Genomic DNA, 15,890 nt, shown 5'->3' with positions numbered 1-15,890 from the left:
AATTCTTTGGGTAACGTGTTGTAGCGTTTGACCCCGCTGCCCGTTTTGACCTGGTTCCAAATCGGTTTGATGAGATTCCTGTACTTCTCGCCGCTGCTCGATTTCACCCTATTCTGCGAGGCGTCGTTGTTCTGGTACAAGGCATCCGTCATGATCAGAATTTCCTTGTAACTTTGGTAATCTTCGTCGGTGTAATCTTTCGGCTGCTTTTTGGCGACGAGTTCCCACAGTCCCACCGTACCCGGATACCTGTTCCAACTATCCTTGTCGCCTAAATTGACTTTAATGTCGTTGCCTTCGAAGGTCACCTTCGATTTCCCAATCTTCCACACCACACCGCCGCCTTCGCTGGTTTCCATGCTGGGATACAATCCGAACACTTCATCCTTGTCGAATTTCCCCGTGCTCAGGTAGTCTCGTGCCAAAGGTCCCAACTCGATTTTATCCGAAGACGAGGACGTGCTACCTATAGCTCGACGTCGTGCCGGTGCATCCTTCAGTTCGAACGGCGTCGAAGGAATGCTTGAAATAGGCGTGGGTACAGCGTAACTTTTAGCTGCGAGCGGTACGAGTTCATTAATCAAATTTTTATTTTGTTCCGTGACACTTTTAATTTCTTTACCTAGACCGCTGATGGCATCGATCACAGGTTGATCCTGACGTTTTTTCTCTTCGTAGAATCCACGATTCTCGGATTTCCAACCTTTGAAGCGTTTCGCAAGGTAATTGCGAAGCTTGAGATTTTCGTCTTCGATTTTTCGTTTCGTCATGACGTTATTTATATACGTCGTTTCTCACAACGTTGCAACGTTTAGAAAGTCGTTGATTTTGTTTCTGTATTTTCCATCGTTGGGTTTCCTCGTCATGTCGATCGTCGCGAATCCGAAATCGTCACCGTTCCAGCAAGTAGAGCAGCAGCGTTCCGAAAATTGATTGTAGTTCATGTCTCCGCCTACGTAGTCATCGTACGCGTGCTTGAGGTTGGTGTGATCTTGACGAAACAAACATATGAAATTAGCGTTGTCGCGTACTAACTGTTTTGGAATTTTGGAAAACGTTTGAGCTAGGTAGAAGCAATCCATTCCTTTGTGACGACCTTGCGTGAAAAAGTTGCGAATTTCATTTTGATTTTCCAGGATGGCATCGTCGAACACAACAACTGAATTTTCACGACAATCGTCGAGTGGTTTTATTTCCGAGGCGAACGTTGCAATGTCCAGACCATCGTACAGTTTCATCAGTTGCTGGTATTTGGATTGCTCTAAACTTTTCGAGAACACGTACAGGTGCCTGTTCTTCCAATCTAACCAATTCGGTGCAAGGAGAAAATTGTCCACGAGCAGTGTCGTTTTTCCACACCCCGAAGGTCCTACGATCAGACAGCGGATGCTGTCGGGGAGCAATTCACCGTTTTTTTTCTTCCTTCCACTTTCCGAATTAGGTAAACGTTTCTCAACATTCCACGTACTCATAGAATCACTTCGTTTGAATCGATCCAACTTGTTTCCGGAAGTCCCAGCCATTTCACCAAAAGTTTGTTGCCTCTCTTGCGCAAAACTTTTTCGATAAGGTACGTGTCAGGGTATTTAGTTTTAGAGAGTTCCTCCTCGTAGAAGCGCCCCAATAAAATTTCACCGCCACTGTCTTTTATTATATACGTGTGACGGTTCCCGGGTAGAACCCGAACCACGGTAAAAAGTTCAGTACTCCAGTTTCGTGTGAAACCCCTGTCAAACGTTCGCTTCAATTTACTAACCCTCACCTGTTCTCCAATTTTGTATTTAGCTTTTTTTGTCGTGGCCGTGTACTTTGGACAGTAAACGCTAGAAATTAAACGTTGCTCGTCAGACTTGGTAACGTCAGCTGGCTTCATGCCTATCGTTGCGTGCCGTGTGTGATTATAGTCGTTAACAAGTTCCGGGAGAATAGTGACCCACTTGTAGCTTCCCTGAAGCGTGAAGCGTGACCACATGCGCGATTTCAGAGTGCGATTGAATCTTTCCACGATGCTGGCCTTGACGTCACTGAAGGTCGAGTAATGTTGAACGTTGTGTTTCCGAATAAACTTTTGGAATGCGGCATTGTAAAATTCCTTCCCTTTGTCCGTGTGCAGAAACCGAGGTCGTCTGCCGCCGCTTTCGCGAAAAATTGTCTTGAATGCTTCCGTGACGCACGTTCCTGTTTTCGCCTTCAAAGGTAGAGCCCATGCGAATTTCGAAAATGTGTCTATGACGGTGAGGAGGTACTTGTTGCCCTTGTTCAATTTATGCACGTTTTTTAACTTGCCGCTACTCATTTCGACGAGGTCGCTTTCCCAGAGGTCGTCGATTCCCTTGGTTACCACAGCCAAACGTTCGTAGTTGCGGCGTGCAGGTTTATGCAATTCTTCGACGATGGCTTGCCTAGACATTTTTTATTATTTTTAGAGATTACGTTTCAAAAGAAGCACCAGCGTGATGGGATTCAAAGAGGGTGGCACTTCGCTCGTGTTTTGAATGATCAGCTTATCGCCGGCACTCACGTCGAAAACGGTGAGATCTTCGTCTTCGTGTATTTCATATATGTTGCGCGTTTCGTTCCAACGTGCCAGAGGAATATTTCCTGCTTTCTGGACACCACGATTCGATATCAAAGTCATGGTGGGAACGCTAGCTTTTCTGCCGTGAGACCAGTACGAAAATTCGTTTATCTGAATCGTGCCATCGAGGAGAAACTTGTAGTACGGATGATAAGGATGTAGCATGTACAGTTTGTTACCTTCGACGAAGGTGGAGATTCTCTGTTGATTGGGAACGCTGTTGATTTCGATGGCTTGCAGAGAATGCAGTTTAGCGAATTTAGTGTCGACGCTAACGAGGTTGCTGTGAAGCTGACCCAGTGTGTTTTGTACGGGCACCAAATGCTCGACTATGGTATCCGTTACGGTAGAAAATGACGGTTTGATTTTCACTTCCACGTTCAACTGCTTGTAGCTTTCGTTGAGTTCTTGCAACTTGGCACCGAAAGAGGCCAGCGTCGATTCCTGCGTTGATTCCAGCACTCCAACTTGATCTCTGATGTTGACGACAATGTTCTGAAGGTTCTCGATTTGATTCAATTTCGAGCTCTTCTCGGTAAGATCATTCACGATGATTCGCATCTCTGTAAACTGCATGTGAAGATCGGCGACGCTCTGCGAAGTGGGCAGCGTCGACACCAGCGAAGCAAGTTCGTCTCGAATCTGTTCCACGTTCGCCGTTTCCGTTTCCAGTCGTTTCAGCATACGTGATATGTTAATAACAGCATACGTGTTATGTGTAATTCTTTGGAGGTGGGGAGATTGGCCACTTTACTCTCGAGATCGCTCAACGAACTTTTGATGTCACTCGAATCGGATAGTGCCGTCACCGCCGTTTTCAATTTTTCCAAATCTTCGCTCGAAGGTACGCTCGTTCGTAACGATTCCAAGTCACCCTGTATGTTGTCCAGTACGTGATGAAAATGAGTAAGATTGGATTCGACGTTCAAATTTTCCAAATATTGGATCTTCTGCTGAACCGTGCTTAACATGTCCTGAATACTCGTCAACACACTTGCTTCAGCGTGAATATTTTTAATTTCTTCGTTGATCAACTCCAGAGACGCCTGAAGCGTTGCGATGGTGGTTTGAATGTGTTCGAAATCTTGATAAGCCTCCAATTGAATTTTTATGTTCGCGACGCTTTTACCGATGACCTGCAGTTCGTCCGACGATGGTAGGTTCGTCATTGTATCTTCCAAAGTCTGCAACTTGGATTTGATTTCTTCCAACGTACCGGTGAATTCTTCTTGTAATTTGGAAACAACAACCTGCAAGCGTTCTACATCAATATCATTCACCACGGTTTGAAGTTCAGAGAAATTCTTTTCTATTGCGGAAGTTCGCTCTTCGATTTCGAGTTTCAATTTTTCCAAATCTTCATTTTTCGATTGAAATTGCTGTAATTTGGCCAAATCATTTTGAAGCGAATCCATGCTCAACTGTATATTTTGAATGTTGTCGTAAGAAGGTACGTCGACATAATTTTTTATCAGTGTTTTCAGTTCGGAATCGATTTTCAGAATGGGATCGAGACATTGCGTTTGGAGCGTAGCGATCTCAGACTCTAAACTTTTGTTTAAGGTCTCCTGCAAAGCGATCAAATCAGTCCTCAACTTCTTAACACGAACGTCCAACATGAGAATCCCTTCTGCATGGTCTACACGCTTGGTGTTGCCGAAAATATCGTTAGGCATTTTTGGTTAACGGTTATTTATAATAGGATAGACGATTCGTAATTCTACGAAGAGAGGAATAAGTTTGTCATAGTCTCCGAGGAGTTCCACGTAAAGATAATCTCCTGCAGACACATCGTACGACATGTTAGAAAGTATCTTGTCGTGCTTCATTCGAAAAATGTTCTTGCCGGTAGAAATTTTGATTTCGCCTGTGTTCTCCGGATTCACGGTGATTTGAAGTTTCCCGTCGATCGGAATTTCATAGAAATGTAAATTGTTATTAAAAACATAAAACATCTTGCCCACATCGTTATTTATTTCCGTCCATATACTATTAAGATGTACAATTAGTAGACCATTGAGTTTAGATAACACGGAAGGTAAGAGGTTATTGGAATTTGGTGATGCAGTGTCCATGTTGCTTTGTTTGCGAAAACCAAAGAGATTCATTGTTCTTGTTAGTTATTTAACACATTGTGCTTTTTTGCAATTCTTCAAAACATACGGAGGAAGAGAATGAAAGGGGGAGCCCTCGGGCGATGAAAAGTTGCAACCTGTTATTATGTTGTTAAGCCCGCTCAAACCGAGGCTCATTAAATTCAACTCTTATTTTTCATCGCCCGAGGGCTCCCTCTTTCATTCTTTTCCTCTGTCTGTTTTTGAAGAAGAATGGCAAAAACACAGCGGACTTCATGGCTATGGGGTTACGGTTAACACACGCCACATTTATCGCTTTTATTGTAGTGCCCCCACTCTCGCGTGTGGATTTGACAATCGAGAACACGTAACTTGTTGTCCGTTGCATCCAATGCGACCTTGGTTACGCGCGTCGTGTGCAAATCATGCAATTTACTTGCAATGCGATGATCGGTGCTGAGTTGCCTTTTACCATGAAAAAGGCATTCTTTGTAGTCTTGCATGCTAAATTTGCTGGTACTTATTTTTCCTACCCCCTTCGCCTTCTTGATCTCTTTTTCTTCTGTAATCTTTACACAGTACATTTTGGCACGAAGCCCCGCAAATTCCCTGCTGTAATTACCAGCCGCTTCATCTTTGTATTTTCCAATCGTCATTTTGTTTTCTGTCGAATGCAAGTGATGGCCTGATGGTAAGTTGCTAAAATCAAACAGATGCTTCATCTTAGTCAGATCATGTTCGAGGCTTGGTGTTTGGATTAGAAAAATGAAGCTATCCGTATCAATGTAACATATTTGGATGTTATCTCCATAAAAGTGTTGAAACTGGTCGTAGTACAACTGGTACATGTGCAATTTTGATAGTTCAAGGACAGTGGCACCTATGGCAATCGGCTTGTTGAGCATCACTTGCTTCTTGTTCCTCTCAACAAATACTAGATTCTCGTCGAAAATAGTGAAGTTTTTGAAGTAGGGTGACGCGACGATCTTCTCAAATTTCTTTTCGTCCGTGACCAACGTTGCGTCGATGTAATTACGCACGTTCTCCATCGTCTTGCCGTAGATGGCGTTATTGAACAGTTTGTACAGATCCTTGTCTGCAGGCGATGTCGATTGCGCTCTGCGGCGCGTGTTCTCGGCTATGTACGGTTCGAGCCACTTGCTCTGTCGGAACTTCAATCCTCTATGAACTTTCTTCAACTGCAAGCCGTGACTTATGTAAAATTGGAGGAGTCGGTAGTGCAGAACGTAATTCCGCTTGTTCTCCATGCTTAGTATGAGTTTTGGCTCCGATCCTCCAGGTGGCTTCTCCTTGGTGGGGGCCAGGGCCAATCCGTGATGTTTCTCGTGAAGCGTTTCGGGATAATCGAGATCCACTTCCAAGAAACAGCCCCATTCATTATCTTCGCTCCAGTTGAGAAAATCTTCGCAGGAGAGTTCCTCTTCGGTCATCCACCCGTAGTCACTGATGGGAAGACACTGGGACATGGAGTGGCCGTACAGGTTGTTGACATCCCAGTAGACAATGTAGGTGTTGGGTTTCGATGCATCGTAACCAGGCGTATGAGGATTGTTTGCTTGAGCATGGCGTCGGGGACATTGGACGATGCCACCCCGTATCGCACTCTCCATGAAAGCATACTGTTCCTTCTCTGCGATGAGGCCCAGTTCCACGTTGGTGTATTTCATCATCGATTCCCAAGTCAATCCCGGCGTGGTGAAGAAATACGCAGGATCCAACTTGTATATCGCGATGCATCTCTTACGAAACGATTCGAAAATATCCATCAGAAGTGTCACATCCAATTTCAGATAAAGATCGTGATAATCGCGAAAAGTTTGGCAATTGAATGCCGTCCACACACTACGAGCGTGTTCGTAGTCCTATTCGGAACAGACGTCCTCCGTGAGAGAAGAATAAAATACCTCCCGGGGTGGAAGTTCCGTCTCGTCAAATTTGTCGAAATTGTTGACGTACTCGTAGGGGTAGACACCCTTGCGAGGCAACAGATTCAAATTCTCATCTCTCCCCGAAAAACATTTTTGCTTGGTGGCCACAAGATCTTCGTCGCCAAGTTGAGATGCAAGGCTTGCGAGGCTGGAGGACAGGAAATTGTAAGAGTCCAGGATTCGCACTTCCACACTTCCTCCTTCTTGGAGAGGGATCCACACTCTCACCACAATATATTTCTCGCTCGTTCTCGGGATGATGCTGATTCGAGAAGTTATGTTGTGGAGCTCTTTGACGAAGAGATGTGTGTCGTACTTCTCCGTGTAGTGCAGAAACACGGCAACAAAATGCGACTCCTTAATTTTAAGATTGCACGAATTACAGATGGTGCTTAGAAATAATCCATTCTGGTGGTTATGGTGGACGACCTTGTAATTTTCGGCGGTGAAAGCCTGGTTACACTCCTCGCATCTTGTCGCCGCGTCATGTCTCTGTTGTTGTTCTGTTGTGAGAGCAGGTGGAGAAACGTAAGAGCCTTTCAGGCTGGGTGCAAGTTCTCTCGCGCATTCCGCTATCTTCTCAACAAAATGTTTTGCCGCATCGGGTCCGCAATACAAGATGACATCATTCAATTTTTCTCCGTAGATGGAGAAACTTCAAGGCTCGTGGTGAAAAATTTGGGTCGTGCTTGAGGTAGAGGGATCAGGGTCGCAAAACGTCATGGGAACTTGGAAGCTTTCAAAGTCGGCATAAAGGACGACGGGATGGTGGAGAAGAGCCTGGTGTTTCTGAAATTTCATCTTGGTTCCGGGTTCCGGCATGACATCTTCGGGTTCTGCATTCACAGAGCCAAAACACTTGTGCTGTTCTCTCATCTTTTTACCTCCGCGAAAAATTCTCAAACACCGATCGCAAATTTCGATCTTATCGTGATGCTTGCTGATCTGTCTTCCTACTAATCCTGAGAAATTCCGTATCAAACTGTAACGACCATCTACAAGCAAGAGTCGAATTACATTATTCTGGCTTCTCGCAGGTCTTAACACACGAATGTTGTCGCAATCGTCAACCCCAAACACAGAAATATTGATATCTTTTCCTTTTTCCTCTCTATAGTTTTTTTCAAATTGATTGATCTTATTCAGGGGCACAGGATAGGAAATTCCTCTCATCATATTCTCGTATATCCCCTCATATCCTCTGTAATTGGACAGGCGTTGGGGGTGATTATTAGCTGGGTGTAATGCGGCGATGACAGACCATAGGAAACTCTTCTGATCATTACTTTGTATGTTCAACACTGCATTTTGCTTTTTTTGTTTTTTTGTTTTTTTTTGAGTGCTGCGTAATGGTTTGAAATTGCAGACTCGAAGTTCTAACATGTGGTTGTGACCGCAAAGACTCCATCCACTTCCTCTACCTTCAAACTCTTCTTGTTTTTGTGTCAAGTGCTCAAATAGCCGTGTCACTATCTCGTCAAGATCCTCGTTATTGTCATCGTGTAAGCCTTCACACCCTACGTAAAAGCTAAAAGTGCTTGACTCGGACGAGACAACTTTCTCATACAGCAGGGTCAAGACGAGATGAATTTTAATTGCAACATTGAGGAGGCAATCACGTAATTTATCGACTACCTGAGATTTCACATTGTTGAGGAAGGTGCTTGAGTCACATTTTTCATCCCTTCCAGATTTATACGTTATGATGCGCGCACTTTTATTCAAAGCACCAACTTCATGCCCATCAGTGCGAGATTTCTTTGCCGGCGAGACTACGACATCATGATCCGGTAAACGACATTTTTTCAAATGCCTAGCAATATTAGGTTTAGAAATCAACTTTCCACAGTTGCGACATGGCACTTTCTCGCCAAGACCGGAGGGACCTGGTTGCGGTTCCATTTTTTCTCTCTGTTATTTATATATATATATACAGAGAAATTTTTTTGGGGGGGTTGTGGTGATGGTAGTGGAAAGCGCACTGAAACAGAAGGAAAAAAAGTTGAAAAATGCTAGATATTTTTTCCTTCCACATATATATATTAGACGCGAACAGTATGTATGTATGTATGTATGTGTGTGTGCACTGTTGTAGGAGGTTAAAAATATACGACATGTAAGTGTGTGTCAATTTTTTATGACTCCTCTGAATATGTGTGTGTCAGACGCAAAAACATAAAATATTAATATATCATGAAAATAAAAACTTACCTTTCAACAGAGATGGAGAGAAACTTCAAAATAAAAACTTGTAGCTCACTAAAACTTCCACGATGATATATATGTATACTGCCAGACAAACAATTAAGAATACTGAACTGCCACGATTGACGTTCACCTTTCAAGAGAGATAGAGAAACTTCAAAATAAAACTTGTAGCTCACTAAAACTCCCACAATGATATATATATATGTATACTGCCAGACAAACAAATTAAAAAATACTGAACTGCCACGATTGACGTTCACTATGATAATAATGTACAAAAGAAGAAACTAGTACGTTATATAGGAACTCCTCTCCTTTTTTCTCCTTCTCTCCTTCCTACTCCACGCGACTCTCTTTGGTGAAAACACAATAAGCAAATAAAACCCTTGTTGACTGATTCATTCATGCTATATTTTTTTCAACAAAAAAACTTTGTGATACGCACAATATCCTGTGGGGGACAAATAACAATAAACGGGACGTTGATAGTTCCACCCATGTATGTATTGTCGATCATTTCCCCTCGGCCTCTATTCCACGCCCCGTCAGGGTGTGGTGTGTGAAACAAACAATTCCCAGTATAAAACTCAAAAAGCGAAAGATGCTGTTGTGTTTGCTTCCGCCTCATCCCCCTCTGATTCTATTGTTATCGGGGATGTGATAGATTCTTCATTCAGAACCGTGGGAAAGCTGAAAAAAATAGAATCTCTTCGGGCAAAAGAGGATGCAAGATGAATGGGTTCGGGGAGGGGTTGCTGTGGATAGTTTGGTCCGTGATGAAAATGTTACATTGGGCGACGAAACACAATTGCTCCACAGGGGACAGGAAAAATTCTACCGAGCGTCGCTATCCACGCGAACATTAGAAATTGCCTGAATGCCTTGGGGGCTTGGCATAGGATTATCGATTTTCGTTTTAGAGAATAATCTATGTAAGATTCTAGCATCGAGAATAAACAACATTGATTAAATTTTTGACAACATTCGCAGTACAAATCTAAACTCGTAATAATTTCGCCGCCACCACGCACCCTGGCGAGGTTAGGGGCCAGGTATCCTAAAAAACAACAATTATTATTTGTTTGCTTGCGTCACAATACGGAAAATAATAAGAGGCATACGCGCGCGTGTGTGTGTGTGTGTGTGTGTGTGTGTGTGTGTGTGTGTGTGTGTGTGTGTGTGTGTGTGTGGTACATCGTTCCCTCCCCGAGAGAAGAGGTTTACGAAGATCACGATATATATAAACATTTGGCCCCGTTGATTCCAGCACTCCAACTTCATCTCTAATGTTGACGACAATATTCTAAAGGTAGAGAGAATGAGAGAATGAGAGATTGAGAGATTGAGAGATTGAGAGATTGAGAGAATAAGAGGATAAGAGAAGAGGTTTACGTAGGTCACAATATATAAACATTTGGTCCCAAACTTGGAAAATTACGATAAAGTGCACTCATCTTTCAAAAAATAAGAGAATGAGAGAATGAGAGAATGAGAGGAGAGGTTTACGTAGGTCACGATATATAAACATTTGGTCCCAGACTTGGAAAATTACGATAAGATGCACTCATCTTTCAAAAAATAAGAAAATAAGAGAATAAAAAAATGAGAGAATAAAAAAGATGAGAGGATGAGAGGAGAATAAAAAGAGAATGAGAGAACAATAAGAAAGATGAGAAAGATGAGAAGGATGAGAGAATGAGAGCTCATCTTTCACTCATCACTGCCTTTTTGTCCCCGTGAAACATCGTCAGCGCATTAAATGAGGCGCGGAACAGGGAGAGAAAGTGAGTTTTTCAACTTTTTGTGGTCGTTTGGTCAAGAAATCAAAGTTGGCCTCAGAAGTACAAATACTATCTACTGAACTCGTACCGCTCGCAGCTAAAAGTTACGCTGTACCCACACCCATTTCGAGCATTCCTTCGACGCCGTTCGAACTGAAGGATGCACCGGCACGACGTCGAGCAATAGGTAGCACGTCATCGTCTTCGGATAAGATCGAGTTGGGACCTTTGGCACGAGACTACCTGAGTACGGGGAAATTCGACAAGGATGAAGTGTTCGGATTGTATCCCAGCATGGAAACCAACGAAGGCGGTGGTGTGGTGTGGAAGATTGGGAAATCGAAGGTGACCTTCGAAGGCAACGACATTAAAGTTAATTTAGGCGAGAAGGATAGTTGGACCAGGTATCCGGGTACGGTGGGACTGTGGGAACTCGTTGCCAAAAAGCAGCCGAAAGATTACACCGACGAAGATTACCAGAGTTACAAGGAAATTTTGATCATGACGGATGCCTTGTACCAAAACAACGATGCCTCGCAGAATAGGGTGAAATCGAGCAGCGGCGAGAAGTACAGGAATCTCATCAAACCGATTTGGAACCAGGTCAAAACAGGCAGCGGCGTCAAACGCTACAACACGTTACCCAAAGAATTCGTTTGGGTGGACGACGTGAGGAAGCTCGTGGACCGATTGTTGGTGATAGCCGGCGAAGAGAATGCAGGCAACCGTAATTTCTACAACGAGAAGGTTGGCATCGTGGACATGATCAGCACGAAACTTTCCAACTTCATCGTGAACGACGACAAGGGCATAGGTTACCTGATCAAAATCATCAACACGCTGCCTCCGAGATTCTGGAACGTGGCCGAAGGAAAAGGACTCGTGAACGACATCATCAACAAGTTACCTTTCGAGATGCATTTACCTGGCTACCAGTACTGCGGACCGGGTACCAAACTCGAGAAAAGATTGGAGAGAGGAGACAAGGGTGTGAATCCGTTGGACGCCGCATGCAAAGATCACGACATCGCTTACATACCACGCAGACGGATCTGGATGCACGTAACGAAGCAGACAGAAAGTTAGAGCACGCAGCTTTCGAAAGATTCGTCAGCAGAGACGCTTCGTTGGGTGAAAGAGTTGCAGCACTGGGTACCACCATCGCCATGAACACGAAACAAATATTGGGGTGGGGTATATAAATAACATAGAGTAAAAAAATAATAATAATAACAACATGTCTCGTATAACCGATTTGCCCCCTGAGCTACTATGTAAAATATTCAAACACGCAGTAAACGGCGATTGTGAGGATGTAGGCGCAAGTCTAAGCAGGAGACGGAAGATATCATTACGCACATCATCGCGTTTTCCGAAGCACGCACTTTCTTCCTCTGTTAAAAAAATAATAATATATATACGTGTCAAAAAAAAACTTGATATATAAATAACACACATCATAAAAAAAATAATCTTCGGTATATATAAATAACACACATCGTGAAAAAAACAATTAAATTTCTCTCTAACACTCTAAAATTTTTCTTCGATATGACGACTGAAAAAATGAGTGATCTCCAAGCATTAAAACAAATGCTAAATTTGTCAGTCGAGTATGTAAAAATTCAGGAATTGGAAGTCGACAAACCTTACACGATAACTTCCGGTTCAATCGTTTCTACCCAGTATGGTCCCAAGGTACGCCTGTTGCTCAACGCACAATACAGTCTATTTTTACCAGATCGATACGCTAACATGTTATCCGACGAGAAGCTATCTATTTTAATCGAGAACAAAACTCGAATCGTGTACAAGGGGACAAAGGAACTTCTTGGCAAGAAAACGAAGCACGTAATAGAATTTGTGTAACGACTGCGAGGCCGTGAAAAAAAATCTCAGAATATTTATATATAAATAACATACCGTAAAAAAAACTACACGAGAAAAAATCTCAGAATATATATATAAATAACATACCGTAAAAATAACACATAGAGCATGAACATGAAGCCCAAGGGTGTCGTGTACCAGATACCATACTCCAATCTTAAAAATCTAGGTGCCCTCGATGGGTTACTCACCAAGAAACAACGCGAGAAGAAACGTTCTTGCTTGAGCAAAGGACACGGAATGAAATTACTTCTCAGCACACCACAATTGAGACGCTTGCAGCGTTCGCGGAAACAGCAAAAGATCGGAGGTTTCATATTCAGCATCCCGGCCATCCTGGCAGCATTGGGGGCCGTTGGAAGTTTGGCTGGCGGAAGTGCCGCCATCGCGAAAACCGTCATCGACTCGAAGAAGAACAAAGCGGAATTGGAAGAACAGAAACGTCACAACCTGGCCATGGAGAAAAAAGGGGGGAAGGGCGTGATGAAAAAGTTTAAAAAAAAGAAACAACAGCACTCACCAACCGAGACATTGAATCTCTGATCGAACCGTTACAAATCAAACACTTCAGAGGAGTTTTCATGTCCGACTCGTTACCTTCAAGCGTTAAAAGAAGAGAATGCGGAGTAGTCAACTTGGACGGTCAAGAAAATCCAGGCACGCATTGGATATGTTACCACAAAAATAATGATAAAGCATTCGTTTTCGATTCTTTCGGAGGTGTTCCACCTACAAATTTAATTCATTATCTGAAAACGAACAAAACCTCTATATACTACAACGACGAACGCATTCAAAATTTCGGAGACGTGAACTGCGGTCATCTCTGCCTCTCCGTGCTCGCGTTTCTCTCTAAAATAAATAACCCTACGATCGAGGATTTCCAGAAAGCATTGTGGAACCTCAAACAGCATCACTAGGATGGGCGTGTTCCATCTCACGAGCGAATCTTCAATCTTGAAACTCACGCTGCACGACGACATCGTCTATCCTAAATCCGTGGCTCTGCGTGCATTCTACAGCATGTACCTCATACCTAACGTCACGCAGCACAACAACAAAATTAGCGTCGGAAGCGAACACATCGTCGTCACGCCAGGCCAATACAATCTTTCCACTTTGCAAGCTCAATTAGCCAAAGGCACGTACTTTTCTCAAAATTCGGTCACGCACAGAGTGGAAATCGTATCGGCGACGGAGACCGTGGACCTGGGCACCATGGGAGAACTTTTAGGTTTCGAGAATGACACAAAACTCGAAGCTGGCATCAAGCACACGGCAGCAAACATTCCTAAATTCTTGGCCATAGAGACTTTGAACGTTCACTGCAACGTAGCGGAAGGCATGATCACGAAATCTTCGGACAGATTATTAGGAAGTCACAAGCAGACGGGAATCATAGCCACTTTCAAACCAAGTTCCGAGTTCATGGAACCGATCATCTACACGCCCTCTTCGCCGATCTATTTTCCAGTATGTCGCAACCGCATAGACGACATAGAGTTGGTGGTGACGAACGAGAAAGGAGACGTGGTGGATTTCGAAGGTGCCACTACGACGGCCATCGTGGAGATCAACGTATAATAAATAACCATACATGTAAAATGGAGCAAATCGAAAGTTACGAATTGCAATCTTTCCCTCCCAACCGTCGCACGTTCGCCAATCTCAACGAAGCGAACAGGGAGATCGAATACGACGTGGACGTAGGCGACGGGTTCGTTCATCCTCACAGAGCGGACCTCTACCTTCAATTCGACGTGGTGAAGAAGGAAAGCGGAGACGCGTTTCCCGCAGCAGCAAACTTGATACTCGTGGACAACTTCGTGCCTCACCTGTTCTCGCAGGTGGAGGTGAGGAAACACAACACCGTCATCGACAGAATAGATTATCCAGGCATCACGTCGACGGCAGTGGGAACGTTGAAATTATCCAAAACGGACGCAGCGTACTACCAGGCCGGGGGATTCGAAGCCGGGACCAAAATATCGACGAGAAGTCACACGGTGCTCTTTCCCATGCGTCTGCTGCCTGGTTTCTTCTCGGACTACAAGGAGATCATGTGGAAGGGAGGATTGCGCGTCACCTTTCGAAGAGCGGCCAACGACAACGACGCACTGATGCGATACGCTACTTTGGGTCCGGACGGCACCACGCCGATAGCCAACACTTTACCCGAAGCGGCCAAGTGCGTCATCCGGAGCATGGAATTGAGAATGCCGGTGGTGGAATACGAAACGAACTACGCCCTCAAGTACAAAGCGGAGATCTTGAAAAGTCCGCAGGTGCCGATTCACTTTCACGGTTACCAGTGCGTGCAGAAGATGGCGTCGGGAAGTCACATGGAATTCGACGTGACGACGCAGTTCAACAACATACAGTTCGACATGCCAGATTTCGTCGTTGTGCTCTTTCAGACCGGACGCAATAACGATCAGGAAAAAGATTCCAGCAAGTTCGACGACTGCAAGATCAAGAACGTTTATCTAAAGAACGGTAGGAACGAAGTGTTCCCGCGCGAGAATTACAATCTCGACATGATCAAAAACGATTACCTCAAACTTTACGAAGCTTACACGGCTTACAAACGCGTGACCGAGGGAAGCGTGGACGTGTACTACGCGCCCAGCGAATTCAAAACACGCAGGCCGATGTTCGTCATCAACACCACAAAAAGGAAACAGGTGGTGGTCAACGATCGAACCAACATCAAGGTCGTGTGCGAGTTCCACGACGCGCTGCCTGCCGATACTCTGTGCAGCGTCATCCTGATTGCAGAGAAGTCTTTTGTGTATGATGTCAAAAATGAAAGAGTGACCGAACAGTTTTAAGTACAAGAAAAAAAATCACATAATTCTCAAAAAATTATACTGACCGCAGGTTCAAATATTAGATTAACCTGCAACGCAATGTTTAGGATGTACTGCGATGAACACCTTCTTACATTTGTGAGAATAATCTGGAATAAAAAAATAATAATAAAAAAAATTAATTTTAATGCATTTTAGAAATAAATCACACTTGAACGCACAAAGGAACTTCCCCTTTGGCCCTGCGTGTGCCCCATATTCACCCCGTAGGGCGCGGCAGGGAGTTAGTCCCGCTAAAAATCCCAAACCTCCACCTCTTTTTTTTTTTTTTTTTTTGCATTTGAAGATAAACAAAATATTGTTCTAATATTTTGGCTATATTAAATTAGAACTTCTGTTACATAAATTGTTTTTTTTTTCATACATACATACATACATGCCATTTACCACATTTGAAGCTACTTTCTAGATGATAGTGGCCCCATGGGAGCGTGTGAATCCCACATTTCAGAACGCACCTCTTGTCGTCGCGTGCGTCCAGGTCAACCTTTCTCACCTGGTTGGTTGTCAACACATGGTCGACGCTCTGGATGCGCTGC

The sequence above is a fragment of the Lepisma saccharinum genome, chromosome 2 (genome assembly GCF_977018435.1).
Source record: "Lepisma saccharinum chromosome 2, izLepSacc3.1, whole genome shotgun sequence".
Taxonomy (NCBI): Eukaryota; Metazoa; Arthropoda; class Insecta; order Zygentoma; family Lepismatidae; genus Lepisma; species Lepisma saccharinum.
Note: the sequence above shows the minus strand (reverse complement) of the source record.